Source organism: Ursus arctos, unplaced genomic scaffold, assembly GCF_023065955.2.
Source record: "Ursus arctos isolate Adak ecotype North America unplaced genomic scaffold, UrsArc2.0 scaffold_9, whole genome shotgun sequence".
In the NCBI taxonomy this organism is placed as follows: domain Eukaryota; kingdom Metazoa; phylum Chordata; class Mammalia; order Carnivora; family Ursidae; genus Ursus; species Ursus arctos.
This window is the reverse complement of record NW_026623111.1, coordinates 462532-478593: the sequence shown is the minus strand read 5'-3', so window position 1 is coordinate 478593 and position 16062 is coordinate 462532.

The following is a 16062-nucleotide window of genomic DNA, read 5'->3' as shown; positions in this document are numbered from 1 at the left end:
GCCGGCCTCAGAGATGCTCTGGGCACTTCTCAGGAGGGGCCAGCAGCCTGCCGAAATCTCTGGGCTTCCAAGGACGCCGTCAGTCCTTCTCCTCTGGGTGTCCGCTGTCTCCAAGACAAAGCAGAGCCATCTGTCAAAAATTTTGTTTTTAGCCATAAAATTTCCATGCATGAAGTGTCGAATTGGGTATTAACTTACAGTTTCTGGATGTGTTTTTCCAAAGTGAAAGAAAGGGTGTTCAACCAGCACTATTTCCCAACTATAGCCACTGGGAGCTGGGGGCCGGGCCCTCCATGGCCTCCCACCCGCTGGCCCGCAGTGAGTTTTGTCAGAAGAATAATACGGAAAGCCCCTGGGACCAACAGGAAGACAGAGGAGGACCTGAGCTCAGCAAGGGGCCGGCACGAAGGAAGCAGGTCTGGGTTCTGCAACCTCCAGGCCCCTCGCCCCGTCCCAGACGCCCCATGGAGTGGGAGTTGGGGCTGTGCAGCCAGAGGGGCAGAGCCCACCCTCAGGAGCACAGAGGACTTTCACTCCCCCACAGTTGTGACATGGAGGGAGGTTCAGAACAAGTTTTCTTTTCAGACGGGAGGAAATTCCTAAAATTCTTAGGTGGTCAATCCAAGTCCGCACCGATTTTGTGTTGCACTTAAGGGAACCGTGGACGGGGGACTTGCATGGTGGGAGGGGGCAAGTGTCCCTTACTCCCCGTGTGTGCCCCCTCTCCGGACCCCCAGATTCTGGAGACCTTCCAGCTGGAGCGTGGCTGGCCATGGAGCAGGCTGGTGCTCTCCCCTTGTCAGGGCAAGGAAAGGCCCCAAGAGGGATGGCTTCCCCTGCAGACATCTGCACAGCCGTGGACTCTGCATCCCAGGAAGCACAGGTCACCCCATGAGAGGGGTGGCGCCATCCCGCAAGACAGGTGCTCAGATGCCTGGATGCCAGGCCGTTCACCCTGGAGGTGTCCCCAGACTCCCTGTGCTGAGCCGAGCCCTTCCCCTCAACTCTCACACATAGAGGAGAGCCACGCGGTACCCTTCCCTGCCATCACCAGGTGGGCTGCACGTGCGCACGCGTCATGCTTACACTCCATGCTCTTCCCCTGAGCCACAGCCGTGGGCACGTTTCTCACGTGGAGGGACTCTCATCTGGCTTCGTCGGGTGCTCCCTTGGGGCGGGTGTTCCAGACGGTAACCTACACACGTGTCCTTCCAGGGCACCGCGGGTCACGCACACGAGCCACGAGCCCAGCACCCCTCACTGGTGATGTGTGTTTATAAACGTGTGTGTGGGTGTAAAATTCTCTCCCGGTTCATCCTGGCACTTTGCGTAGACACCTGCTTTAGGAGAGTCAGAGTTAGCAACTCCTGTCCGTACAAATCCATCCGTGTCCAGCGCCCCCACCGAAGGGTTGCAGGAGCCTGTCCAGGTGAGGTACCCAAGAGCCTGTTGTCCTGCTGGGCCCCCGTGAGTCCCAATCAAGGATACTCTGAGCTCTCCATGGCACAGGACTTTTGCTTTTGTTTTTTTTTTTTTTTTTTAAGATTTATTTATTTATTTAAGAGACACAGAGAGAGAGTGTGTGCAAGCAGGGGGAGGGACAGAGAGAGAGAGGATCTCAAGCAGGACCCCCACTGAGCACGGAGCCCCACGCAGGGCTCGATCTCACAACCCCAAGATCGTGACCTGAGCCGAAACCAAGAGTCAGATGCTTAACTGACTGAGCCACCCATGGCCCCAGGACCTTTACTTTTAAATTTACAACATGTCACAGAGTGATCAGAAATCCAGGTGGAGCTGCGTCTGTCCTCCAGAGAGCTTTGGGGAGAGGGCTGCAGGGCCTGAGTGTCGGGCTGCACTCACGGCCCGGGAGACTGGCGCTGAGGCAGGGCCCAGGTACACACCGCTGCCTTCCCAGAGCCCGGCAGGAGGACAGCTGCAGGTGCGGCATGCTCAGGGTGGGCACAGAGAGGGTGGAGGCTGCTGGGCGAGACTGGCAGATCCCAGATGCCAGGGGGGCTCCTGCAAGGGTGGGAGTGGGGCTGCAGGGGCGTTCCTCATTTTCCCAATGAGGAAATAATTGTGTAGTGCAGTCAGCACAAACGCCACTTGGAAAACTGCTTTAGAAGAGCCTGCGTGACCTCAGGAATACAGAGCACGTTTAGTGACGCTGTCGTCTGTCTCGTAGGCGTGCCGGGCGGCCCCACCGGGGCTCACAGTGCAGAGCTCGGGGTAAATCAGGCAGCTGCGGCCACATCCTGAGGTGGGGGTCTCGGGTTCCCCGCCTCAGGCTTCATGGTTTCATGTGCAGCTGGAAGCGATGGGCCCCCTGCCTCCTGGGGCTGCACGGGGGACTCACCAGGCTCAGCTCTGCACCCTACAGACATGGCCCCCCCACGTGCTTCCCCGCCCAGCCCAGCGGAGTCAGTGGCAGGCACCGCGAGGGGCGGGGGCGGAGGGGGTGGGTGTCTGCAGACCCCACGGCAGTCCTGGGCCCTCTCCAGAGTCTCGGGCTCCTGCTAACCGCTGACGTGCCGATGGTAGGAAGCCCCCGGAAGCCCCAGGCCGGGGTGGCCTCGGCTGCATCCAACGCTGTCGGGAGCGCTCTCTCCTGACCTCGGGCCCCTCACCTGTCACTCTGGCCGCGGCAGTCTGGGTCTGGCTGCGTCCTCTGCAGACAGGTGCGGAGCCTCATGTGCACAGACGGGGGTGGGAGCAGCTCAGAGAGGAAGGGAGGCCGCCAGCTGCAGGAGCACAGGAGGGGCAGAGAGAATTCAGTAGCGGGAGTTACAGACCTTCAGGAACCTCATCAATTCATTTTCAGGAAATGTTACTTTGCCGTTGTAGAGACACGGACAGCCTGGACCCTGCAGAGAGCAGGGCTGCCTGCAGTTCAGGCTGGGGCCACTGGGGAGGCCTGGGGGCCACTATGGGGGGCACGTGGGACAGAACATGGGGCGGGGCGGGGGGGCTCAGTCCTGGTCCAGCTGGGCCTGTGGTCTGGCAGGAGAGCCCGGGAACAGACGCATGGAGCTGGGCTGGGAGGAAGTGGGTACAGAACCAGGTGCAGAGGCAGGGGCTCCACGCCCCCAGCTCTCCCCAGGTGGGGGGGGGGGCACACATGACTCAGGCGGGGGCCCAACCAGGCATTGCATCATGGGGGTGGCTCGAGCCCCTGCAGAGGGTAAGTCTGACCCAGGGGTGAGGAGTGACATGACTCATCGTGGACGCCAGCACCCTCAGGGGGTCCGGACACGACTGAGCGCGTTGGAGTCAGCAGTACGTGGGGATTGCACGTACAGTCTCGTGGCTGCAGAATTGGGGAAACTGAGGCACGATGCCACTTGGAGCCCCGCCGTGTACTGAACGAGGGCAGAGCCCCTGCTCCCTGCCTGGCCTGCCCCTCTGTCGTGAGGCTCTCCAGTGCCCTCAGCGTCTAGACGTGGCATGGGCCCACAGCACCATCTCAGCAAACCATGTCCCACTCCTGGACACCCAGGACACCGTCCGGTCCAACCCACAGGCTGCAAAGACCCCATAAGCAGGGCAGCACCAGAGCTGGGTGGATGGAGGGCTGCACGTACATAGCACATGTGTGTGCAGGGGTGGAGGGAGGGAGGGAGGGGAACCGCACTGGGGCTGGGACTGGAGGGCCGTGGTCTTTGTGGGCAGCTGGCTATGTCCCCGGCCCTGGGTCACGGGTCCCGACTCAGGGTCTCTGGCGTGGTGGGCATGAGCAGGACGTGCCAGGCGAGGGCCCTCCTGAGCATGGGAGCAGGGGACCCCCCACTTTGCGTCCCCCAGGCAGACCGCCAGCTCCCGCGCCCCCTTTAGACCTTCCTCCTCCGAGGAAAGCCTTCTTTCTGTTTTCACTTTTACTGCTTCTGGTGTCTGCCTTTCTACATCTTAGACTGAAATTTGGCAGAAAAATGATTTGCCTCAGGACTTTTCAGAGCCAAGACCCGGGGCGGGTGGTTTGTGAGCGTTGATGGAGCGCTGGGAGGGGGGCTCCTTGCCTCCAAGGCTTGTTTGCTTCGTGTCTCCCGAGAGGGGAAGCACACGACCTCGGGGCCGGGGTCACTGTGAGGCTCCGGGGGTGGCCCCCACCTTTGGGGAGGAACTGCGGCCACCGGCGCTTCCAGAATCCTCCACAGGAGACGCTGGACAAGACCAGGTTGAAAAGGAAGGAACATCAGGTGCCCCCGGGGCTGAGTGCAGGCCTCCTGCCCCGTCTGTGAAATGGGCCAGTGCCTTCCTGAACCCTCCCCAGCTCCTGCCTCAGAAGCACCTCCCCCAGGAGCCAAGCCGTCCCGTCTCCTCACGCAGTCCGCACAGGCAGCAGGGGTGTCTCCTGGGCTCCAGGCGCCTGCAGCCCAGCCTGCTCTGGACTGCCCGGCTTCCAAATGCAAAGCGCTTGAATCCGGGCCTTGGAAGAGTTTCCAGATGTTTTTGGCGTCAGAAAGCCTTCCGTGAAGCTGGGAACGCGGCCGGGGTGGGGGTCCTGGTTTACCCAGTGGGCACTTCCTTCCCCTTGTGTGTCAGCCGCACTGCACCAGGAATGCTCCTTGTCTTCCAAGGAAAACAGGCTGGCCGGAGGGAGACTCGGGGCCTTCACTCCCAGCCTGGGGGTGCCCGGCGTGGGGACACTCGGGGACCAGGGCAGCAGACTCCTGCGCCCCCCATGGCCTCCTTCCCAGGGATGCCGAGGCCAACTAAGGGCCTGCCCTCCAGGGCCCAGCATGGCCCACCCCACCCCAGGGGCCAACAGGGAGGGAAGCCTGGGACCCCTGAATCCTCCCTGGAGACCTGGCCTCCCTGTGGTTCTGCAGGTGCTGGGGGCCCGAGCCCTGTGTGTCAGGGAGAAGAGGGGCCCCAGTGTGCACACTCACGGACCCATACGTGTGTGTGGATACAGGCACACTCGCATGTGTGCACACCCAGCGCCCTCCACACCCAGAGCCACTCCAGGTGACAGCCCCTCAGAGCCCCAGAGTAAGGCACCACCTTGGGACCCCCGGAAGCCTGGGTTTGCACCTGGCTCCTGCCTGCCAGCTGCCGGGGCCTCGTCCAGTCTGGCCGCGCAGCCGTAGCCGAGTGTGCCCCACGCACAGCACTTGGAGTCGTGTGCGGGAGTCAGCGGCATCAGGGTGCAGCCGGCCGCAGCCCTGCGTGACGGAGAGGTGGCCCCTCTGCCTCGGCTCCTGCTCCCTGAATGTGGGTCTGCACCCTGCGTCCGTCTAGGTGCCGGGCACCCGAGGCCCCTCGGCCAGGCCAGCAGAGGCACCCCAGAGCGGCGGCCAGCCCTGCCCTCCTGGCCCTCCGCCGGCCTCCCTTGGCCCCAGCCTGTCGCTGCCACCGGGCCGGGCGCCCACCCTCGGCAAGCCCGGCAGAAACAAGCAAGTTCACTTAGTGAGTGCTTGTCTGGAAACTGGATATATTTGCAATTTTTTAAAAGCTTGGAGCCAATGTTCAGAATGGGGCTGTTTTTCCAGTGGAAACTGTAACGTGAGCCCAGAACCGTTCCCGCTTGCTGGCCGCATGGAGACACCACGACGCCCTGCGCAGGAGGCCGTCGCCCTGGCTCAGGGACCGTGTCAGCCAGCTCCCGCACCCCGCCAGGGTGGTCCCGGCGGCAGCGCCCGCCTGGAGCCCCCCACGAACACGCCAGGCCCGCCAGGGCTCTGAAGACCCCCACCAAAGCCTGCAGCCCTGCCCCGTGCAGCTCCCTCACCTCACCCAGCACCCGAAGCCGTGGCTCAAACCCCACTGGCACCCGGACCCGGCCCTCGGCCAGACCCGGCTGGTCCCCCAGCGCCGCAGCTCACCAGCCAGGAGCATGAGAAGCCTGAGCTCAGCCACCCTGCAGCTCCTGACAGATGCCTTTTCCTCCAAGCGTGCCCTCAAGGCTGTGACCCTGGACCCCTGGGCTGCGGGCATCAGAGCCTAGTGACCAGGCAAGGGGGCTTCTTTCTGCTCCCCTCCCCCGGGGTTTGAGGACCAGCACTGGGACCCTCCCGCTTGGGGGGGTGGCCCCAAGGCCACTAGGCTGGGCTCACCTGCAGCTCCTTGCCCTCCGGAGAACTGCTGTCCCCCCAGTGTTCACTCGCCTCAGCAGTTACTGGTGGGCGGCTCAGAGAGCCTCCAGGAGGCAGGGGTCCCGTGGCGCTTTGATCGAGCAGATGGACGGTGGCCCTTTGAAATGTTGGCAGCTGGCACTGCACAGGCTCTGGGAGAAGGTCTGCCCCAACCCCGGCTGCTCCTGGCCCCCCGCAGGGCTGGCCACACCAGCTCTCACTTACGGAGCCCTGGCCCCAAGGAGGGAGTCGGGGGACCCCATCCTGCTGTCCCTGACTCCCCCTGGGGGTCGTCTGCTCCCATCTGCCTGGACCCCAGCAGCCGACTTGCATGTTGGCCCTGGAGTCCCTGGTGCTGAGGATGCTGGGGTACAGAGTCAGGTCCCTGCCACATGGACCACACGTCCAGCCACCGTCCTGCTCGGCCACATCCGCCTCCCACAAGGCCGTGAACAACCACACGCTGCCCCTCAAAGCAGGAGGGGCCACCTGGAGGTGAGCGCTGGGGGAGGGGAATGGCCATCAGACCCCCCAGCTGAGCTGAGGACTCCCTGCCAGACCCAGCGACCCCGCTCCTGGCCCAGAGGGACACGGGACAGACTCAGTGCTGGCCAGCGCCTCTCACCAGCTGCCGCGAGGGGCGTGGGGCTGCACGCCGGCACACGTCCCCTGGCGGCAGCTCCTGCTGGGGCAGCCTGGGGCTGTCACCCGCTCACCGTCGGGGCCTCGTGTACACCCTCTGGGCAATATATGTTTTTAAAGACTTCATGGTTTTTGAAGTCATCTCTACACCCAGCATGGGGCTTGACCTCACAACCTGAGGTCAAGAGTCCCATGCTGCACTGCCCGGGCCTGCCAAGTGCCCTGGGCAGGGTTTCACCCTGTTGCATGACAGCGTATGCCCTCCGTGGTCCATCCCCACCAGGGCTGTGTCTGCCACTCCCCTGCCTGGCTCGGTCGCTGGGGTCGTGTCGTGGGACTGTCCACAGTGAGCGCGCAGTATCCCTGCCCTCCTGACCCAGCAGTGGAAGGGGCATTGCCGGGGGGCCCATCAGACTTGGGGGTAGCCCGGGAACACAGCTCACCTCTGACAGCCTCCTGGACAAGCCCTGGGGGCTTGAGCACAAGGCGGGCCCCGGGGCTCGACGGGGGCCTGAAGGCCACAGGAGGTCCGCCTTGCTACGGGCACAGCTTGGGCCTGTCTCCCCTCCGCTGCAAGGACCAGAGGACGGGCAGTGGGCCAGGACACCAGCCCTGGGACCCCCTTCCATCTGGGCAAGCTCCCTGTGGCCAGCAGGAGGCTGGTGGGAAGTTGAGCGGACCCAGCAGTTGGGAGAGCTCGGGCGAGGCCAGGCTGAGCTGGGCACCTTCTCGGGCTTGGGGGAGGCGAGCCGTGTTGTTTGAGCCCCAGCCTTGCGGGCGGCGGTCACCGTCTCAGGGACCGTGAGGGGCACACAAGTTCCCAGGCCTTGGAGCCCCTTCTCCCTGCCCTGGAGATGCTCCCTCTGGTGCATGGGGGTCCCCAAGCCTCAGTTCACCCATGTGAGGTGCAGCAGCCACAGGCGTGGGCTCAGGTCTGCTGTCGACGGCAGGGAACTGCGGGCGGGGGAGGGGGGTCTGCCTGCCATCCCCAAGCGGGGCATCCCGGACCGCCCCCTGCCTTGCCCTGGGATAGGCCCTCTTCCCCGCCCCCCCAGGGTCTCCCCACTTCTGGGCAGGCTTCGGACCCCAGCACGCAACCCCGCGGCCTGAGGGTGGGTGCCATGGCTGTGGGGTTTGCCCCCAGGGGCTCCTGCTGGTGCTCCCGGGGTGGGGCTGCAGGCCAGGGCCCCGGTTCCCTACTGGCCCCTGCTGAGGCCCCCAGCCTGCTGGGCTGTGCAGCGTGGTGGGGGATTTTGGCCATGAGGATCAAAGCTGGGCCTGGCTGGGCAGAGTTGGCCCTTCCCAGGGCAGATAAGAAGGATCAGACGCCACAGAGGGGCTCTGGGGTCACCTTTCAGCCTCAGCGCAGACTCAGGCAAGGCTACAACACGTCCCAAGACAGAGCTATCAGGCTGGCTCTCACGGCTCTGCTGAGACCCCCCCCAGGGAGACCCCGCCAGCGGGGGTGCATGGAGGGAGGGGGGTCGAGTGAGGGGAGACCAGGGGCTCAAGCCCCACACACACCTGTACACACGCACACACGTATGCACCACACATAGGTGCACGCATGCACACGTGCCCATCCGTGGCCCCAGACTGCCCCTGGACGGACTGTGGCCGAGGGGCAGGATCTTCCAGAGGATGGGGCCCTTGGGGCCAGGGTCACCCTACTTGCGGGCAAGGGAACAGCTTGGCTGCCGCGGGATGGACAGCAGACCCCTTTGCTCACATCCGAGGGGACCCCTGCCTTCTCCACCCTCAGCCAGACAAGCCGCCAGGGCCTGGCGGGGGCTGGGAGGGGAGAGGAGGAGAGGGCACAGAGCCAGTTCCCCGGGCGGGGTGGGGTGTGGCGGGGGCTGTGGCCTGGGGCTTGCGGAGGTGGAGGCCCAGGCTCCCAGGCCTCCCGTAGACACCCCGCTCTGCTGGGCCAGAGGGTGGTGGGGCAGGCAGCCCCTCCAGCTCCTCTGCGGAGCCCAGCCCTGGTGTCCGCTGGGCCTGGCAGCAGGGCCGGCCGGGCGGGTGAGGGCTGCTGGCTGGCTCTCCCTCATTTCCTCTTGGCCTACAGGCTCCAGCAGCCGCAGGAACAAAGGGCGGATTGTGCCTCGTTCTGGGCCCGCTCCCTGGCCGGGCCACTGCCCTTGCCGGGCCCTGTGGGCGATGTTCATGTTTGGAGGGAAGGCTCCTCCAGCCAGCCTGCAAGGGCTCAGGGAGCGTGGGCCGCAGCTGCAGGCCTGGGAGCCCAGGAGCCTGGCCCAGGCTGAGCTGGCCCGCCACCCTCTTCAGCGGCCACCGTACCATCGGGGGCATCAGCCAGGATGTCTCCCCGGGGCCCTCCCCGTGCCTTCCCCTACACAGACACTTTCTGTCGCCAGGCCAGGGCTCATGGCGGCCTCCCCCGGGGCCTGTGATGCCTGCCACCACCCATCCACCCTGCTGGGCCAGAAGGAAAGGCCCCTCTTGTCTGTCTGTGGCAGGCCTCCTGGGTCACCCGAGGGTAGGCAGGAGGCAGACACACTCTGTCTGGCACCACACACCCCGACATTCTGGGCCCGAAAGCTGCATCTCCCACCAAGCATTTAATGAGCGGCACTGTGTGCAGTTGTGGGCGTCAGAACCCCAGCCCTCCTGAGCCCACGCTGGGGACACTTGCCAGAGGCAACAGACAGCCGAGGGCAACCACCATCTCGCCTCCCAGGCGGGTCTGGGGTCCTTGACAAGGCCGTGCTGGCCGGACACCCACACTCAGGACATGCACAGAGACAGGGATGTGCTCCAAGGCCTCCCCCGGAACCAGCGGGGCCCGCAGGATGCTCAGAAGAGCCGGGGCACTGGGCTGCAGGCCGGGAAGAGGGAACAGCCTCCTCCCCGCCAGAAACGGGAGCCGGCTCAGCCCGGCCGAGCCCCGTGGCCAGTGTTCCAGCACGACCCCCACCGGCTGCGCACAGCCTCCCAGAGGCCTCACGCCTGTCCCACCCGTGCCCGCCCCACTGTTGCTTTAGCTCCCACCACCGCCGTCAAAGGAGCTTTGTGGCTGCCCGAGGAGTCGGGTGCCGATTGTCTTGGAGGGGCTCCAGCAACGAACAGTGGAGAACAGCTTTTAGAAGAAAATGGAAAAAATAGAGGAAAAAGCTGTGAAGGAATAAGGAACTTGCCTCTGCAGAGCCCTGCCCATCCCGCCCACCAGTCGGGCCAGGGCCCCTCATGCCCTGGGCTGAGTCAGAGCGCTGGGGTGGCGGCCAGGCATGCACAATGTGGAGGGAGGCGCTGCCCAGGGCACATGGGGGTTGAGGCGGGGGTCATGGCTCCCTTCAGCCCAGAGCCAGGAGTGGGTGGGGTTGTGGCCCCAGGACCCCCACCTTCCTGCCCACACATCAGAGGGTCGGAGGAAGGCCAGGCCAGACGCTGGCTCAAGGAGGAGGCTCAGAGAGGGCAGAGGGCCGTGGCCACCCTGAGCTCATTGCCCCTCATTCACTGGGTCCCGCCTACAGCTAGGCGGCCTCCTAACCAGGTGCCCCGGGCATGGCCCCGAGGGGGGTCCCGGCCAGGTAGCGGACAGCTCTGGTGCCGACCTGCTCCCCCTCCCTCCCTCCGGGGTGGACACGGCTGGGTGGGGGGGGGGAGGTGCACACTGCTTTCCAGCCAAGACCTCTGCCCGAGGCCCAGTCTCCCCCATTCCTCCCGCCTCTGCTACTCTGCAGCCCTTGCCCCTCCCTTCAGGGACCCCCCAGACCCTGGGCCCCCCCAAGAGGCTGATGAAGCCTCGGCCGGCAGGCACCAGGGCAGAGACACCCCTGGCTGCTCCCCGCTGTGCTCTGAGCGAGGGCCCTTCCAGGGTCTAGGGGAGGGCTCTTCAGCTTGGCCTTGCCTAGGACTCGCCCATGCAGTTGCATCCACTGCAACCCAGCACAGCCCGCCACCCGCCCCACCACTCCCTCCCTGCACTCAGGGTAAGGCCGGCACCCGCCCCTCCGGCCAGCTGTTGGCAGCTGTCACCACCTGCCGGCCAAGGGCCAGATGCCCCGCGGCTGTCGGCTGTCATGGGGGGGGGGGGACGTGCAGCTGCCTGGGGGGGGTGTGGCAGCCTCAGGCCCCACCACTCCCTCACCTGGGGCTCCTGCAGGCCCTCTGTGGGTCCCCCCACCCTGCCCCCGGATGGGGTGTGTGTTTCAGCTCAGCCACTGTGGGGCATAGACCTCTGGCCCCGATCCTGTCTCCCCCCGCCCTCCAACACAGGGTGTGCTCCCCATTGAGACAGCACAGACCTTCACGGGGTCCAGCAGGCAGAGCTGGGCTGTCAGAGCTCAGGAGGCCCTCTCCCCTCTACCCCAAGGCTTGGCTGTGGGGCTGCTGGTGGGGTCCTCAGAACCCTTCACGTGCTTCTCCCCTCGGCCTCTCTGGAACCGTGACGGTGGTGTGGACAGGGGTTGGTGCGGCCTCTGGGGGTGAGCCCACGCCCCTCCAGCCCAGGAAAGAGGCCTCGGGGAGGCCAGAGGAGGGAGCGAGCCTCCCGCCAGCAGGCACAGCCCAGATGGGCCTGGCCGGTGGTCAGGAAGTGAGGGGCAGCGTGTACGCCCAGCCCAAAACCCCGGCGGTGGAATGCAGCTCCCAGAAATCCTCCAGCCACAGTGCTGGCCGTTGGGCCCGACCCATGCTGCCTTGTCAGCCCAGACAAAGGCCAGACTCAAGACGCCCCAAAAGGAACCAGCCGGGATCCCGAGAGGCAGACGTGTACAGAGGGGCTCCTGACCCCAGCGCCTGCCCTGCCCCAGGCTGGTGCTGAGTTTGTGCGGAGACCCCACCCACCCACGCCCAGGGCTGACCGAGATTCCCAGGGTGGGGGTACAGACAGGCAGGGGCTAGTGCGAGGCCTGACCCACCAATCAGCAGTGCTCGGGCACAAGCCACTGACTGGCATCAGCGGCCTCAGAGTCTGGGCCAGGCTGCTGCCCAGCAGAAGCGTATTCGGGGGTGAGCCCCTGAGCCCACCGAGCAGGGCCCCAGGCTCACCCCCGGCAGGGCAGAGCACCGGGGTGGTGAGGCCAGAACACACCATTGGGAGTGGCCACCCCCTGGGTCATCCCCACAGGAGAAGCCCAGGTGGGAGCCCGCTCTGCACCCCTCGATCCCTCAGGCCCAGGGATGGGAACTGGCTCCCACCTAGTGTCACCAAAGCACGCGAGCCGGGGTCGGGGGAGCTCTCCCCACGCGGGCAGCTGCTGTCCAGGGACCAGAGTGGCTGGGGCGGGGCGCCGGCCTGCAGGGACCTCTGAGACAGCAGAGGCCATGGAGAGCTGTCCAGGACAGGCATGGGGGCCGGGGGCGCCCTGGGTGGGACTGATAGGACAGGGCCGAATCTCAGGAAGGACAGCACAGACCTTCACAGGGTCCAGCAGGCAGAGCTGGGCTGTCAGAGCTGTAGGTCAGAGCTGCCCCTGGGTTGGTCCCAGGCTGGGGAGTGGACGGTGTCAGGGGGTCACGCTGAGGGGCTGGCCAGGGAGCCCCCACTGGGCCGCGTACTTGTGTCATAGTGACCAGGCTTATCCATGAGGGAGACGGACGGCAGGAGGGCTCGTGCGGAGCCTGTGGCCCAGAGGCATGGCCGTCCTGCGAGGCCCCAGAGCAGCTCAGGGTTGGATGGGCATTTCCCCAGGGGGGCCCCCATTTTCACCAGGTGGGGGAAGTGCAGACCATCTCTGCTCCCTCCTTCACCCCAGTGTCAACCACGGAGCCTGCCCTCTGCTTCCACAGGCCAGGCCCACTCGTAGCCCAGGGTGGGGGCTGGAGGTATGGCGGTGGGAGGGGTCCTCGCACAGGCCCTGACTCCTCTCTGGATCCCGCCAGCCCCGGGGCGCCACCGCAGACCAGCCCTGCCATGGGGTCACCAAGGGTCCCTGAGCTACAGAGGGCCCTCCGTCCGCAGCCCCATCCATGGCCCTGGGCAGAGACTCCCCAGAGACAGTCACGAGGCCTAAAAATAAACCCCAAACCCTAGGACCGTACATCACCCATGCCCCCTAGGAGAGCTCCTGAGCCCCAGCTTCCCCCAGGCCTGGGTGGCCATGTGGGGCCAGGCACACAGAGAGGTCAGCAGAGGGCACAGAGGGCGCCCCTGGCCAACAAGCCCCACCCTTACCCCCTGCACGTGGCCAAGCCCTTCTATGTGCCCCCTGGACGTGGCAGGGGCGCTACTGAGGGCTCTGGTCTCCTGGGACACCCAGGAGGTTCTCACACCTTATGCTGGTGCCAGGTGTGGGGCAGGGTCTGCTTCCCCCCTTCCCAGCCCAGCCAGGGGCCCAGCTCCCTGAATGGGCTTGGCCCTGTGGGAGTCCCTGTGTCTGTACCCCACCTCCCACAGCTCCTGCCCCACAGGCCAGCCCTGTCTCTGTATGGCCCGGCCTCGTGCCCCACGCCTGGGCAGAGTCACTCAGGAGCACTTGCTGCACAGGGCTGCAGGGCCGGGACCCTACAAGCCCCACAAAACCCAGCGTCGGCAGCTGGGGCAGCCTGGCCATCCCCTGTGGGCCCTTAACCTCGGGCTCCGAGTCCAGGCCAAGGCTGTGCTGTCCCCATCCTGTGTCCTGACTGCATATCCCATGTTCCTGACACCTCTCCTGTGTCCCACATTCTGCATTCCTGTCCCAGTCCCCTGGCCTGACCCCAGGACAAGGCTCTGATCTCCTGCCAGGCCCTCCCGACCCAAGTCCTGTGGGGGTGGGGTTGTCCCACATCCCCCTCATTCTCATCAGCCTGAGCCGCCCCCCCCCCCCGACAGCTGTGGGATGAGACTCCCCTTTGAAGCAGGATGACCGGGAAGCGTGTGGGGAGGGGGGGGATCACGCCCGAAGTGTCAGAGCATGAGCTGCCCTTTCAAGTTCTCCAGGATTCACGGACCGGCTTATCACCACACAGGAACAGATCAGAGCGAAGACTGCTGGCCCCGCTCAGCACTTGGGGCTCCAGCCACGGCACACAGCCCCCCACCAAGGACGCCAGGAGCGTCCTCCTGAAATGGCCTGTCAGAAGTCCCTGTCCAGCCTGGCATGGCCTGGGGTCACTCTGAGGACGCAGCTGGATCCCTCTCCTCTGCCTCCAAACTGGGAGCTCCCAGGGCCGGGCTCAGGCTCCACCCCACAGAGCACCCCACAGAGCACCCCACAGAGCTGCGGATACTGGGTCTTGTGTTCTTCTTGGTCCTCATAGCTTTGAGGGCTGCTCACTGCCCTTCCTGCCCATGCGGGGGAGACCATGGAGGGACAGGGGAAGCCCACCTCCCCACGCACCCCTCCTCTCTTTCTGTAGGGCCCCATCCTGGGTGGGGGAACCTGCCCTCAACACCAGCTGAGTCTTGTCCCTCTGCATCAGACCTGGGGGTCCCCGAGGGGGGACCGGGCACCCATAGACACAAAGGTGGGGGTTCAGGTGCAGGGTGGGAGTTGGCAGAATGGCCAGGGTCCAAGAGAAGCCCCACTGGTCCGTTGGCAAACGTCTGTTTGATGAAGCTCAGGCCTGGGACCCCTGGGCCTATGAGGCTGGGGTGTGGGGCACCCTGTCTTTCACAGCCCTTGCATCCGGACCGGCATCTACGCTCCCCAGACTCACCCCTCCCCTACGCCCTGGACCCAGCCACCTGTCCGCACTACTGTCCTCTCCGCTGCCCCCGCATGTGAGGTGCAGGAAACGAGATTCTATCCTGGGAGTGTGGAGCACAGAGTGGCCTCTACAATGGGGGGGACCTCAAAATGGGGCCCTGCGACAGAGGGGACAAGAACCAGGGTCAAGGGTGTCTCCCAGGGGTCATGCAGCATAGCGCTGGAGACAGCCCCAGGAGAGCAGTGGTACAGGGCAAGGCCAAGGGAGGAGTGTCTGGAAGCTGCAGGGCCGAGGCTGCAGGTGGCCCCTGAGAAGGGCTTGGGGGGCGTCTGGAGCCACGTGGTCACCTCTAGAGCAGGAAGCTGAGGTCATTGTGGGTCAGGCTGCGGCTGAGGACCCTGAGCCCCAGGGTGTGGTCACGAAGGCACAGGGCTTCGGGGGGACCGGGCAGGGTCCCCACGTGTTCAAAGAGTTACTGGTCCCTCAGTGCCTGCCTCCCCTCAGAACCCCTGAAAGGGCCGTCAGGGGCGTGGAGCCCAGGGTTGCTGGTCTCAGCGAGAGCCGGGACCAGGGCCCTGCCCAGCCGGTCTTGCCCCCGAGAGAGGAACCACCAGAACTCCTTGGAGACAGAAGACAAGGGCAGTTCCCACGTGAACCCCGGGCAGACGCACTGGACCTCGGCTGGGAAGGGCACAGGCACCTTTGGAGGTCCAGGGGGGCTGTACCCTCCCAGGTGCCGGGGGGCTGCTCATCCCCATGGCCTATGGAGGTCCTGTAGCCCAAGTTCTCCCCGCCACAGAGGCTGACTCTTTCCATCCCTCCCCCACCTCAGACCGAAACACATCCAGGCACCGGCCCCCACAGCCTGTCCCGTCTGGGGAACATCTGTGGGTCACCAGCTGCGGTTGCCTGAAGCCCCCCAGCTCCCCCTGGCTGCTACAGCAGAGCTCCCACAGCTAGCTTCCCATGGTGCCCCCGAAGCTGGCGTCCATCACCCAGAGGCCTCTACCCCTGCCCGGGCTCTGTCACTGCCTGTGGAATCAACATCACCACAGTGGGCCTTCCCTCAGGGCTGGCCCCTGCCTCCTGGGGGAAGAAAGAGTGGGATCCATCCTGGGGTGGCCAGGGAGCTCAGTGGAAGAGGGCCAGAGGATGGGGCCTAGCCCCAGGACACCAGACGAGAGTCCCCAGACTTGCCCTCAGCTGGGGAAAAGGGAGATGGGGGAGGCTTGGCCCTGAACTTGGGGAGCTCCAGCTGCAGGAAATAGAGGTACCCAGGTAGGATGGTGGGTGTCCTGGCCTGTAGGGCTGGGCAGAACCTATTCTTAATCCCTACAGTGCCCCAGACACCAGCAAGGGCCGCCCCTTTGCCCAGACCTTCCAAGGCTCTGGGGACCCAAAGATTTGCTAAAATCACATTATCTTAGTGCCTCTTCTTAAGGGGCAGCAAGTCCCAGCTTCAGTGTCCCCGCTGGAGAGAGACCATTGTTCACAGCCCGGTAGTGGCTGGCAGATTCGGGACTGCATCCTCCAGCAGGCAGCAGGACAGGGGTGACGCGGCCCCAGCCCTCCACAGCCAGCAGCTGAACCCCCAGAGTGCGGGCCAGGGAAACCACAGGCCCTGCACTGAGGGCCACCCTGGTAGAGAGGGGACACCTACTGGGCCAGGTACACTAGCTAGGGGGATGCCTGCAGGTGTGTGTCCGTTGGTGCTCCCAACACGGCCGCCTGAGTTCAGTTCAGGGGAGCTGAGGCC